At 40.0% G+C, this 14,895-nt stretch overlaps 1 pseudogene; it reads right to left on the bottom strand.

Annotated features, from left to right (window-relative positions):
• Window positions 1–653: 653 nt before the first annotated feature.
• LOC149819800 (O-fucosyltransferase 8-like) lies at window positions 654–13,682 on the bottom strand (annotated as a pseudogene).
• Window positions 13,683–14,895: the final 1,213 nt, after the last annotated feature.

The raw sequence follows: 14,895 nt of genomic DNA, 5'->3' as shown, positions 1-14,895 counted from the left end.
CTACCAACTTACCAGTTAAAGACCCTATGTTCCAAGTGGCTAACCTAATTTTATGGTCTTGGACTAACTTCTTTACCCCCACCCGTCCAACAAAGTGAGGGAACCCTTGCCTATTTAACACCACACCCGGGCGCCGGTGTGACGCGTCGCTTCTGGGCGATGACCTAGCAACCCTTGCCCATTTATCACTGCCTTCGAGCCTAGAGAGTACAACGCGTCGCTCAGTAGGGAACGCCCCAACGAAATTCTCATATTGGTTCATTTGATGAAAATAGCCTCTATAATAAATACTAAAAACTTTCAACAAACAAAATGCTTAACCTCAAAAGACCAGTCTGATTTCTGTCTATTGTTTGTTGGCTTTGGGATACATTTTCAGTGCTAAATGTCAGGCTCACTGGCTATTTTACACGAGTACATTTGTTCCCAAACAGCACTTTGTTGGTTGATCATTAAATAAATTTCTAAGAAGAGTTTTGACAACGTGCACCTGTACAAACATGCTGGACTATATCAATAGTACAAAATAACTATACAAAATTTGATGATTTGACATAAAGTTTAACGTGAAACAATTTGCCCCTTGCTTTACATCTTATAAGAACAAATTTAAGAAGATAAAATTCCATGAATGTAATGATGACAACCTTGTATTAGGGCTTGCACATACATTCAGGAGACCTGGGTTGCCTATATATGCTTCTACCAAATGGTCTCACCCTCACTCTTTGGTTTTCCTGAATCATCTTCCTCACCCTTTCCTCAAACTCTGGCCATCCTATGCTGCCATTTTTTGACAAAATTCTTGCATATCTCCTCTTGTTAGGGCACAATGTTGGCATCTTTCCACTGCCATAGTAAGTCCTGTTGCCAGATACAAGAGAGGAAAGCTGACTTCCAGAGTCGGTTATGGCAAATACATCAGCAGCTGCAGAAGCAATGAAATCCAGTGTTGCCAACTGCATCAACCACATCAAAAACATCAATAATCTATCTTGAACTCACTAAAAAATCAATTAAGAAAAAAAAAAGATGTCATGTTTCCAGTTCATTATGAGCATGAACCCAGCAGACAGCAAAAAGGACATTTTTAGATAATATTATTGTTTACACACATAAAAGCAAAGTTGGCTGGATTTTCCAAGTTGAAGCCAGATGATGTGGGTCTGTAGAGAGATCAGTCTATCTCCAAACAATGATCACAAGGTTATATGTTGGTATCTTCTACTGTTGAAGCGCCTTGAGCAAAACCTATAAAAGTTGGAACAGGAGCATACAAGACTGACCCAAATCTTATATCCACAAAAGACAAATATGGTCAAACTCAGCAGTGCAGAGTACAGATAAAGTTACCTGAGACGAGGAATTCCTGAAAGGTGCAAGTTCAGCTGCCACAGGAGGTCTTCCTTGGTGACTATGTTGGAATATAGTCTAGTCAAGGCAGCCATTCTAGATTTCGCACCATTATATATGAGAGCCAGCAAGGTAGATATAGGTGTTACATTTAAAACCAAGAGCTGAAAGCATAAGAGCTGCTTCCTCTGGTGTCAATGGACACCAGCCCAGTTTTCTCAGAGCTGCAGGAGAAATGGACCTGTAACCATAATCAGTGAACTAAAGAATTATAGTGAAATTCACATAAATGGGATGTGATCAGACAATAAGTTGCAACTCTTATTGATTTGTTGACATATAGTCCAACACCAACTTGGTGAAACTTAGACCAATTTGGATAAATTGGCAAAGTTGATAGAGTTTATCAGTGGATCTAACTTTCTGCAACTTCAAAGGATAATTTGCCCAAGTAACATAAATGGATCAGGAAGCTTGAGTCCCTAAATTAACATGGGCAGATCTGGGCCAAGTTGACCAGAACACCAGAGCACCAGGATAGACCCATGAGTTTTAAATGTTGCGCTGTATACACTAGTTATGGCATTCAAATACTTGGTTGTAAAGGTTGATGCATCAATGATATAAGCAAAACTTTTAGCTCAGTGAAAAAAGAAACATACTTAGCATTCTTTGTCCGCGTGACAAGAGCAAGAAAATGGATCTCTCTGTAAGATTGAAGTTGTTTTCTCTCATGTTCTCCTCCAAATTCGCATAGAGAGTATGATATCATATCCACTTCAAACCGCAGGTGCAAAGCAAGATATTTGGATGTTTTTTTCAAAGAATCTTTTTCTGAATAAGCACCAGGGAGGAATCTCCCAAGCAACTTCACATCCAAGGGGCTCCACCTTGCATCATATTGCCAAATTCTTCTAACCAATAAGGAACCAGTCATCTGAATCTTGGGAACAAACTTCAATGCATGGAAGTTACATTTGCATCTTAATCTCTGCATGGTGTTGCAATTGTTTCACATGGCATCATAAAGTCAACACAAATTCCTCGAACATAATTCCACACATCAAAATGATATTCATACATAAAACAATCATATATATATATATATATATATATATATATATATATATATATATATATATATATATGTGTGTGTGTGTGTGTGTGTGTGTGTGTGTGTGTGTGTGTAGGGGTGGCAATCGGGTTGGGTTGACGGGTCAGCATACCTCAACACGAACCCGACCCGTTTATTAAACGGGTCGGCTGTGGCAAACATGAACCCGACCCATTTATTAAACGGTTAACCCAACACGACCCGTTTAACCCATTTAATAAACGGGTTGGGTCAGGTAAACGGGTTGGCGGGCGGGTCAGGTAAACGGGTTGGCGGGTTGGGTTCAGGTAAACAGGTTGACCCGCCCGCCTAACCCGTTTATTAAACGGGTCAGCCGGGTTGGCATACCCCTAACACGAACCCGGACCGTTTAATAAACGGGTTAGGTGGGTCGACCCGTTTATGACACGAACCCGTTTAAGCCAAACCCGAACCCGCCTAAGAAGCGGGTTGGCGAGTCGGGTCAGGGTCAGGTTTTGCCACCCCTATGTGTGTGTGTACCTTGCAGTCCATTTACTTTTGGCTTCTTTACAGTTCTAGTCTATTTTCATAAATCAACAAGTGAAGTGTGCAAACCTGGAGGTTGGGATGCAATGGATCAAATGCAAGTCGGTTGCCAAATCCAAGACAATGGACCACTTCATTCTTTAGGAGGAGAGGAAGTATTGTTTTGACAAAATAAAAAGGTTTCGACTCCTTTTCAATATCCATGTCGGTAATCTGACTAAATGGAAAAGACAAAAAATTATACATTTCATGAATCACTCTAGGTTGTAAGAATGAAAACATCATAGTTACAAAAAGAGAAGGAACAGACAAGGCTACCAACTGCTTCAATATCTAACTGTTGAAGATGGGGAGGCAATTCCTTTACAATGCTCACGTCCTCCTTCAGAAAGTTAATGAAATACTCTTCTTGATAAATATCTCCAAATTGGCTGCATACCATCAAATAAAATCTTTTTAATTTGCCAATCTATATACAATTTATAAAGAAGCTATAAAGGCCATTAGGGAGCCAAAGTTGAGTTGTATTGTAACATTTAAAAATGATAAAGGGGAGTGGTTTGGGTTGAATGTAATCTACCAAATTGTTTATGCTTTTGTGTTTTTATAGGAATACCGACGTCATGAAACATGTAAAATGTCAAGGTGAGAGTTGAGAATTTTATTGTCATTTACTAATTTGGTTGTGGTATAAATGTATTTTAATTGAAAGAGAAATTAAGAAAGCTACTTACACGGGATTCTATGGGGACGTTAGAGAGAGAGATTAAGCTTTATTCATCATGTTTGATTAGCGTGTGTGTGTTTTTATTGATCATGTTTGATCTGTGTGTGGGTCTGCACATGTAGGTGACCCGTCTATGTGAAGAGGAGAAAGGATCCAGATTGTGCATTGCAACAGTGGATTTATACACAAATAGTCAACCTACTAATAGCATTTATCCTCTTTTTTTGAGTGGGAAGGGCTCTTAATTTTGCATTTATTTGTAATTTATACAGTTTGTCTTATGAAATTAAAATGAAAAATATAGACATGTAAAAACTCAGAAACACCAAATACAAATAAACCTTTTACAAGCATTTTATCATTCAGAAGAAAAAGTAGCACTACTGCCAAAGAATGCCTCATCAAAGAAAAGCAACGATAAACAAAACTGAAGTATGCATCAAAAACATGTACAAAGCATAACCAACTGAAACGGGAAATAACATTCCATACGTAAAACAAAATGATAGAGGTACTGTACCTTTCATCCTTCCAGACTGTGCTATAAAGAAATTTGGGTAGTACTAGACTTGCATTAAGCAAAGAAGCTACAGCAACAGCATTGCAAACCTGCAGTTTTGTACATGAAAGAAGCTTCAACATTCAAAATTCCTCCAGGAAACACAGGGCGTCACTTTTATGACAGATTATGGTGCATAACAAGGAGCTCTTAAGTGTCAAACAACTCATTAAATTTTAACCCACAAAAAAAGTTTGTTTCCTCCTTTTTGCTTGTTCTAAAAGGACATGTATATTATTTGTAAAGCAAGTGAATGAACTTAACCTAATGATTCTGCCAGACTATAGGATTGTTATCCAGGTCTTATTACAATGTATTACTCAAGTTCTAGGCATTAATAATCTAAGAATGGGTACATCTACTAATAAACCAATAATATGTGATATGAGACCCAATGCAATCATAAAGATCAATGGTATAGCAGAATGAATGACCAAGCCACAGTTTCAAAAGAACACTTTTGTATACGAAGGGGACCAACGAAACCCAACATAAATCCACTTGGAAGGACTAGTACGTCAAGTATGAAATCCTAACAGGATCATGAAAAATATTGTTAGACCATTGCTACATACATACATGTATGTATGTACAGGGGCGTAGCTAGGATTCATGTGAAGGGGGGGCAAATAGGGGTGTAGCAAAAAAAAATTTATTTGTGCCATAGTCGGGGGTTCGGGGGCAGCGCCCCCGAAAAAATTTTTTTTTGAGATAAAATAAAAAATGGCTACAATTATTAATAAAAATCTATTTCATATGGACAAATCAAACTATTTGCTGCAGTCAGGGCTGGGCTAGGACTGGGCTGGGCTACAAAAATGGATAAAAATCTATTTCATATGGAATCGGGGCTGGGCAAGGACTGGACTTTTAAAAAAAAAAAATTTAACTGTTTCGGGAGTCAGGACTGGGCTACAGCCCAGTCCTGCCCCCCCCTAGCTACGCTATGCATGGTGAAATGGGCAAGGAACTAACAAGGATCCAACTCAAATATAATACATAGACATATATCAACCATGCTCCCCCATCCCCACCAACCAAGGGAAAATTTCTGGCACTGTCAGAACTTGTAGATCCTTCCAACTTTCATACCAAGGCTTGCAACTGCATGGAGCTGTTAAGACCTTAAAGTGATGCCTGTAGGGCATCATTTGCATCTTTGTATTAAATACCTAAGGTAGTTCTATACTTGTATCAAGGAAGTAGAACATTTTTATTTAGGAAGGGGACCTAAGACCTAACATAAATCCACCTGGAAGGACTAGCACATGTCAAGTATGAAATGTCAACAGGATCGTGAAAAATATTGTTAGACCATTGCTTCAAATATATAGCGAAATTGGATGGGCAAAACATTGACAAGGATTGTGCAAAATATTGTTAGACAAAAAAAATCAATTACTAATAAATTATAGTAATTCATGATATTTAAAAAAAACAAATCAAAACTCTAATCCTACAAGCTTCATAAATTAAAACCACAACCAAATATTATGTCATTCTAAAAAAACCAAATCAAAACCTCAATTCCAACAAACATAAAAATTTATGATTTATGTTAATTAATAAAAAAGCCTAATATTCTAACCATAATCAAATCACACAATATTCATCGAGTTAATTAGAACCATAAACTATCCGTTTATGTCAATATAAAAACATCATTCATAAATATGCTAATTACAAAAATGCAAAACTCCAAATTAAATATTTATGTCATTTGACAAACGGAAATAAAAAAATTTAATTCTTAAAAAAAAAATCAAAGATTTAAGGATTTGCTAACCAAAATTAAGCCTTCATTAATGGAATCATGCTTAATGATAATTGAAAAGAAAATAGCACAAAAATACCCTAAAACCTTAATTACATACATATTCAAGTCATTTGGGAAAACCATAATCAATACCCAAAAGTCCAAAAAAATCATAGATTCAAGCTAATTGAAAAAGATCCCTAATATTCTAACCAATATCAAGTGTTCATTACACATGCCTAATGTTAATTGAAAAATAAAACACAAGAAACCCTAACTAAACATTCATAGCATTTCCAAAAAAAAACTACTACATAAAAAACCTAAACCCTAACAATATATTAGTTTATTTGAAAAAAAAAACTTTGAAATAAAGATTCTACCAATCCTTTTGAAAAAAAAGAGTTTGGAAAGAAGGAGACAATGTCTAAGCCACCAGGGCTAGGGTAGAAAGGCCACCGAATGGTGGACAACCGACCCTAATCCGGAAAAGTTGAGAGAGAGAGAACCTCAAGGGGGGTTGCACCGTTGCTGGTGCCGCCAGACGGGGGACGGGCCGCCGGAGTGGAAGACAAAGCATGAGAGAGAGTCAGGGTCAGGGATGTGGGAGAGGGAGGGGCATGTGGGTTGGATCTAGGTGTGCCCACCCTGACCCAACCATACATAGAGTCAGGGTGGGCACGTCCCCACCTTAGCCCCAATGTGTCTCTGCTCATTTATATATATATATATATATATATATATATATATATATATATATATATATATATATATATATATATATATATATATATATATATATATATATATGTGTGTGTGTGTGTGTGTGTGTGTGTGTGTTTCTATGTATTTGTGTATGTATGTAAGGTGAAATTGGACTGGTAAAGGTGAAATTGGATGGGCAAAGCACAGACAAGGACCAACTCAAGATAATCACATACATATATCAACTATGCTCCCCCAAGCCCCACCAACCAAGGGAATTTTTTTTTGTTCTTTTACCAGCTTTAGATCCTTCCAACTTTCATACCCAGTTGGTAAGAGACAAGGCTTGCAACTACATGGAGCTAAAAGCTGGTAAGATAAATACCTGAAGTAGTTATATACTTATATTCTAGCAAAACGAATCACTAGAATATGAGAACTGAAATATAAGAACCAAAATATGAGAACTGAAAATATGGGCATTTCCAACACTTTTTTTGCAAATCCAACCATGTGGATGTGCTTGGCATAATGAATTTGCTAGGAATCAACCATTGGATCGTGTATCTTCGATGAAAAAATATGATTTTTGAATGCTTGAATATTTATGAAAAATATGAGCCAATGATTTTAAAGCCTTAAAAAAATCTCATTTATGCATCAAAATCGGATGATTCAAGTGAGTGTTCTCATGAAACCAAACATGTAGATCACATTCATACGGTCAGATTCAAGAGAAAAGAATAAAAAATTCTTGAAAATTGTGGTTCACACATTAGTTCTCATATTCTAGTGACTCCTAGCAAGACTCACTTGTATAAATTTCATCCACTTACAAATGAAACAACTATTTACAAGGATCTCAACTTCCCACCATCCCTATATATGTAGAATGACAATCTTTTAACACAACTGAAGTTTACCATCCTTCTTCTACTTCGCATGATTTTGGAGGTGCACTACATCTTGAGACCAAACTGGGTGCCCTGAGATACACTAGCAATTCTTTTGTCATCGAATCTGAATCTGAAGGCCAGTAAACCTTGATTTCATCGAGTACAGCACATTTCCCAGCAGATCAAAGTAAAAAGAGAACAAAGGCGACTATAATCAAACAACAATTTTGGAATAAAATAGCTAATATTTCAAGAAAAAAATTGTTGCCTATGGGCATGAAATGCATTTCATGGCATTAGGTTCATGTATAAGAAATTAGTTCACAGATCAAGGTTCAAGCCTTTCAATTGTTCCTCCGCATCTCTTACAAGATTCACTGGAATCCAAGTTTGATGTAGAAACATTACCGCAACGCGCTGTTGGTTGAGACCCCCATTTGCAGTAACCATTATGTATCTTGCTCTTGTGGTGCTCGTCCCTATTGAAACAGAAGCATTAGAAAGACCGATGATACTAAATTCCCAGATTAACATTTGCCAGTTCACTTCAATTCCCTACTACAGAGAATGTTCTCATAAGAAACCATAGATCTGCTAATGTAAAGTTAAATCAAACCTAAACTTGAAGGTTTTTTCTGATTAGCACAAGGTTTCCATGCTGCAGCCTCAACAAAAGGCTCCTTCCATAGCTTCAGTCATCCATGCTTAAGCTCATTCTGTAGAAAATTGAGGTACGAATATTGAGAAATTGTGACATACAAGAGCAAAATGGTTCTTGGATCATAGAGAAACAAACCTCAACAAGAGCATAGGATGCCAGATTCAGGAGTCTTTCATACATAACGATTGATGCATTATACTCGTTCGTAGGGCCAACTTGATCATCCTTCATGAATATGGCAACAAATGCAACTCACAAAAGTCGGCACCAGAATTTTGCTATGCACATTATTAATTTTCTCTACACAAGAATTATTACCATTACTCTGAAACGAAAACAAGCAACCTATTCTTCATTATACAGCACACATTACCAAGAAAATTCCTAAGAAAAAAAAAAAAAAAGAAGAAGAAACTGAACAACAAATAACCTGTCCATGGTATATGAGAGCACTTTAATAGTTTTTGTCATAATAAAAATATGGCATCAAGAGACCCTTTCTAGAACTGGTTTCTCCATAGTTTATATTATGCTTTAGAAAATGAAACGTTTAAACGGAAATACAGAGTATGTTCTAAGACTGAAACAGATAAGGGAATTTTTCTGAGAAAAATCTGCTAAACTTTCAGGGGCATGCATTTGCCACAACTTGCAGCCCAAATTTTCATCCAAAAAGAAGAAAGAAAAAAAGAGAAAGTGAAAAGGAAAACCATGGTTCAAAGGTAGTATTACATGTTTTGTTTTAGGATAACTGTCCAAACATAATTCACTTATGGCCATTCAAGCTACAATCCTTTGAAGTTATTCACCAACCGAATGAACTAATATGAAAAGTATGCCTCCACTAACTTTTTTTTTTGATAGGCAAGCTAGGGTTAGACAGACCCCTACCAGCTATACCACCGTACCAATGGGATTTGAACTTGAAACATCAGAACACAAGGTGGCGTGCACTCACTGCTCCTACCAAACAACCGGAGCCCCTGTTGGTGGTGGTATACCCTCAGAGCTGCCTTTGACCTGATGTGTTCTCTAAAAGTAGGGCTGCACAACCAGACGAGCTAGCTCGAGCTAGACTCAGGTTCGACTCGTTTAAACCCAAATTGGACTCATCCGAGTAAGTAAACAAGCCGAGCTTGGTCAGACGTTCAAGCTTGATTAAGCTCAATTAGCCCGGTTAAGTTTGTATAATAGTTATATGGAGACTAATTTTAGGATATGTAATAGTTTTGTTGACTAACATAAAATGTGTCTTTAGCTAAGTGGGTAATCTGTTTACCTTGTATGCGTGAGGTGAATTAAAATCTGGCCCACTATACAATTATTTTGTTTTTTAAATGTAAGTTAATGCCACTTGAGAGCTCAATTCAAGCCAAGCCTTTTTGAGCCTGAGCTCATCTCCAGCTTGACTCATGTGCACCCTTACATGCAAGGGAAGGTTGCAGTTTCATTCTTTGAACCAATTTGAAAGACAATGATGACCCATAATTGACTTTGATGATTGAATGTTGTCTGCTGCTAGGATTTTTATTTTTTAATTTTTTTGATGAAGAAGAAAAACCCTCATTGAAAATCGGGTCACTTAATTCTGTTGGGATCCAGTGTGATCACATTGCACACATGCAATGTGCCACTGCACTTGATCACCATTCATTCGTTATTATTTGGCCCTACTCTGACAACCTGACAACAGAAGATGGAGGGTGTTCAACGGCACATTACTTTTGTGCAATGTGATTGCACCTGATCCTGCCTCCGCTTAGTGGGCTCATCTCTCTATTGGGTAGAACTCCAAGTTGAGGACACCAGCCAGAGGCAGGACTACGTTAGGGCCTGAAAAATCTCTCAATAAGGGTATTGAGTTAACGAGCATTAGGCGGGCACGATCTGTGCCCCCTCTTATTAATCCCGACCCCACATCTCTCTCTCTCTCTCTTTACGCAACACCCCCCCCCCCCACCACACACACACACACCACCACACACACACACACATACCACCACCACCACCACCCATAACCTTGACCCCACCTCTCCCTCACTTTCCTCAAAACACCACCACCCACCAGTCGGACCACCGTCTATCGGTGGCCTCCAGTGCACGTTGCACCCCAGCAAGTCTCTCTCTCTCACCCAAAAATCTGCTCTCTCACTGTTTAGACTGGGTCAGGGCCTCAGGTATCCTGCCTGCATCTGGCCGTCAGAAGTTCACCGTCTGTCGACCTCTCCAGCACAGCAGGAAACCCACTTCTTCTTCTTCTCGTGCTTTCTTTAGGGTTAGGTTTTTTTGTGATTTTTTTAATTAGCAGATAGTTTTTTTTAATTTTGGTTTATCAAATGAAATAAATGTTTTTTTTGTGTGTTTTTTTTTTCAATCACCATTAAACATGATTATACAATGCTTGACTTTAGTTGAAAACACAATTTTAGCGATTTTATTTCGCTTGGACCTTGTCAAGAAGAATTTAACCAAGTGGGCCAAATTATCAATGGGCCACATCTCGGACTATATCAAGGCTATTTCCTCATAACTTAAACAGTGTCATGAAGATATAGCAAAAGGGGACCAAGATGATATTTCGAAAGAACTCCACAGCTCCAAATCTTAGTGGATATAGAGGAATCGATGTGTAAGCAGAAATCTAAATGCAAATGACTTAATTAGGAGGAAGATCACAATACTAAATACTTTCACTCGTAGTACAACCACAACATTTTGAAAAAATGGATTGGTTTTCTCATTAGGGAGGATGGGACCTCCATTATCTCATCCGAGGAAATCAAAGCTGAAGATATTAACTTCTCTAAATTGTTCCATAAATCTACTGTCCTTCCCTCCCCATTCATAGGAATGAGAGAGCCTCAGGTATCCACTCAGCAGAACTTTCTTCTCAGCAAGGAGGTTACCTTGAAGGATATCAAGAGGCAGTGTTTGAACTGGTGTCAGTCTGTGCCCTGGGCCCCGACAACATTCCTGACTTCTTTTTCCAGTCCAATCCTTATGGGGACATCATCAATAGGGAAGCTAGTAAACAATTTCAGGAAAGCAGAAAGATCCACCAAGGTGACCCCATGCCCCCTTGTTCTTGTTGGTAATGGAAAGACTTAAAGCACCGTTTGAATCAAGAGGTGTTCAACAACTTGTTTGCCCTTATCTCTATAAGAGATTTATATTGGCACCACTATTCCTTTGTCGATGATGCCTTGTTTTTCATCAGAGATTATAGACAGTTCATTCCCAATTTTTTGAAGGAGCTTCGGGTCTACTGATTAGCCATTAAAAGTCCATTTTTATTCTGTGTAACCTGTCCCCTCATAAAATAATCAACATCATTCAAAGATAGAGTCGGTGGCACACACAAGATCTCCTGATCACCTACCTGGGCACTCCTCTCTTCAAAGGCAAGCTCACTAAAGGCATGTGTGAAACACTTGATACTTAAATTCATATCTAAACTTGAAGCATAGAATGGTCAACACTTGTCAATGGCCGCCCGGGTGGTGTTGACAAAATCAGTCATTTCTTCATTTCCCTTCTATTGGATGGGTTCTTTCTTCCTCTCGAAGAGTGTCATTCTTATCCTCAAAAGGATAATGTCTAATTTCCTTTGGGATGACTACTCCTCATCATCACACCACTATCATCACCTTGTTTCCTGGGATCAAGTCTGTAAACCCCGAGATAAAGGGGTTCTAGCTAGGCATCTGTAAACTCTATGAGATGAACTTAGCTTGCCTTGCAAAACTGGCTTGAAAAGTAGTCACCCGTGCAGCCCTCTGGACATCCATTATTGAAACTAAATACCTTCATCTTTAATCCATTTGGTTGCCCCTACGGCCTAGCAGAGGATCCCATGGCTGGAAGGGTGTCAAGTGTGGGGGCGACTACTATCCTTCCCCATGTCCAATGGGAAATCGGAGACTTTGCTTTTTGGTTTGACCCTTAAAGGTCTCATGTTGTCGTTGCTTCCCCCAAACACCCAATGCGTCATGTATCATAGTCTCATGCCTCTTAGGTTGATGGACATCCCTCTTCTCAAATGACTGCCTTCCAAAGTCTCGAACTCTCATGCCATCTGGGAAGCCATTAGAGAAAGTGGCCCTAAGAACCCTATCTACATGATGATGTGGGTCAAGAAGGCCTTCTTCACCAAGGCAGCTCTCACACTCTGATGAGCCCTACCAGATCGTCTCCTGACACATGAAAGACTTCAAAAATTGGGTTTTCAGTTCCCCAGTCGATGTGAGATATGGTAGTTGGCCTCAGAAATCCCGTCCCACCTCTTCCTCCTCTGCCCCACGGTGGCTTTTTTTTATGGCAATCTCCTATGAGACTGTTTGGGATTCGGTGGAGCCCAGCCCACCATCTCATCAATGACATCCACTCGTGGTTCGGCTTCCGGTTCACGGATAAGGAAGTGCAATAGAGCTGGAAAACTTCTTTTCAAGTCATCATTTGGGTCATATGGAAGTTGCGAAACCAACAAGTTTTTTTTTTATAACAAGAGGTCGATTCCTTCCTTCGGTAAGGAGGGTATGCACAACTTGAGAGAGCAGCTCCTGCGGATTCTCCAAGACTCTCCCTATGAGACTGCAGTCAAATGGGAACGATATTTTTTGCTGGAAAACAATATTCTATATTGTCAATTTATTGGATCAATTTATTTTCATGACTCTCTCTCTCCACCGCAAAAGTCGGTTACCATCTATCTATCATCTGGTCATTGTATCTCTTATTCCGAAAGACGTTACGTTGGTGGACATAGCGCGGTACCGTCCTATCTCGGTCTTAGGGGGAATCTATCGGATCATCGCCAAGGTATTGGCTACCAGGATGCGATCTGTCGCTAATCAGATCTTTTCAGATGCTCAATTTGCCTTCATTCCCCATAGACGGCTGCAACATTCATTTATTTTGGCCACAGAGGTGGTTCACTCTATGAAGTCCAGTGGGAGGCCGTTCTTTACTCTTAAACTTGACTTCCACAAAGCGTATGACTCGGTGCACTCACTACAAGAAAACCGTGGATTAGCGACGACCTCTATCCCTCGCTAATCCATCGCTAAGCCGTCGCTAAACTGTTTAGCGATGGCTTAGCGACGGATTAACGATGGATAGAGGCCATCGCGAATTTTTGCTCGCTAATTAGCGAAAAAAATTATCTATCGTTAATTCTGTCGCTACTTTGCGACAGATTAGCGACGGATAATATCCGTCGCTAATCTGTCGCTAAATTTAAAAATAAAAATAAAAAAAAATTGATCCTTGTCGGACGGTATTCCGGCAGCACTAAGCCGGACTTATACCGCACTCGACAGGCATTGCATGCACAGAACGGTCGCTCTGCCTCATCGCGAACCGGCGTCACCGTCCTCCATGAATCGGTGCTCTCCGGTGTCGCCATCCTCCATGAACTGGCACCGTCATCTTCCGTGAACCGGTGTTGCTGTCATCCTCCGTAGACCGGCGTCATCGTCTTCTGTGAACCAGCGCCGACGTCCTCCAGCGATCGCCGACCGTCCTCCGCCGTCACCGTCCTCCGTGAACCGACGTTGTTGTCCTCCGTGAACCGGCGCCGACATCATCCAGCGATTGCCGACCATCCTCCGGCGTCGTCGTCCTCCGTGAATCGGCGTTGTCATCCTCCGTGAACCGGCGCCGACGTCCTCCAGCGATCGCCGACTGTCCTCCGGCGTCGCCGTCCTCCACTCTCATGTACATGCTCTCCAACGCGCACTCCGACGTCGCTCGGTTTAAATCGAGCGCGATCGATTTAAATTTCGAACGGGGAGAGAGGGAAAATTTCGCGCTTGGTTTAAATCGAAAATTAGCGACGGATTAGCGAGGGAATTTTTCCGTCGCTAATTAGCGACGGAAAAATTCCCTCGCTAAATCCCTCGCTAAAATGTTTTTCTTGTATTGAGAATTAGCGCCGAAATAATTGTTGTCGTTAATTTGTCGCTAATTAGCGACGGATTAGCGATGAAACAACTTTCATCGCTAATCTGTCGCTACTTAGCGACGAATTCATTAAGAAAGTTTTCTCTAGCTAATCTGTCGCTAATTTGCGACGGAAAAAATCCGTCGTAAATTTACGTCGCTAATTAACATTTTTCTTGTAGTGACTGGCCTTTCCTCTTTCACATATTGGAGAACTTTGGATTTGGTCGGCGCTTCTCTAGCTGGGTGCGTGAGTTGGTCACTAATGCACAATCCCAAATTCAGATTAACGGGGCCTGTGGTAAGCAGTTCAAGGTTGGGAGTGGTATTCGGCAAGGATGCCCCTTGTCTCCTCTGCTTTTTAACGTCGTTTCTGAAGGCATTGTAGTCTTGCTCAAGAGGGCCGTGGGGTGTGGTTTTATTAAGCCACTAGGAGTTCAGGAGTTCCAGAGCAATATTCTTACTTACGCAGATGATATGATTGTGTTCGGCGTTGGATCCATCGAACAGATGTTAAGAGTCAGGCTCATCATCCTCTTCTTCCTATCGATGTCGGGCCTCTTGCTAAACAATGATAAGTGTTGCATGTCCATGATCAATGTTCCTCCGCATATGCAGGCCATTGGGCAGAAGATCTTTCAGTGTGCCACTTCAGATAAGTTTTTCTCCTACCTTGG

This window comes from Nuphar pumila, chromosome 12 (genome assembly GCF_984573655.1).
Source record: "Nuphar pumila chromosome 12, dmNupPumi1.hap1.1, whole genome shotgun sequence".
Lineage (NCBI taxonomy): Eukaryota > Viridiplantae > Streptophyta > Magnoliopsida > Nymphaeales > Nymphaeaceae > Nuphar > Nuphar pumila.
This window is presented reverse-complemented; position numbering and strand designations above follow the sequence as displayed.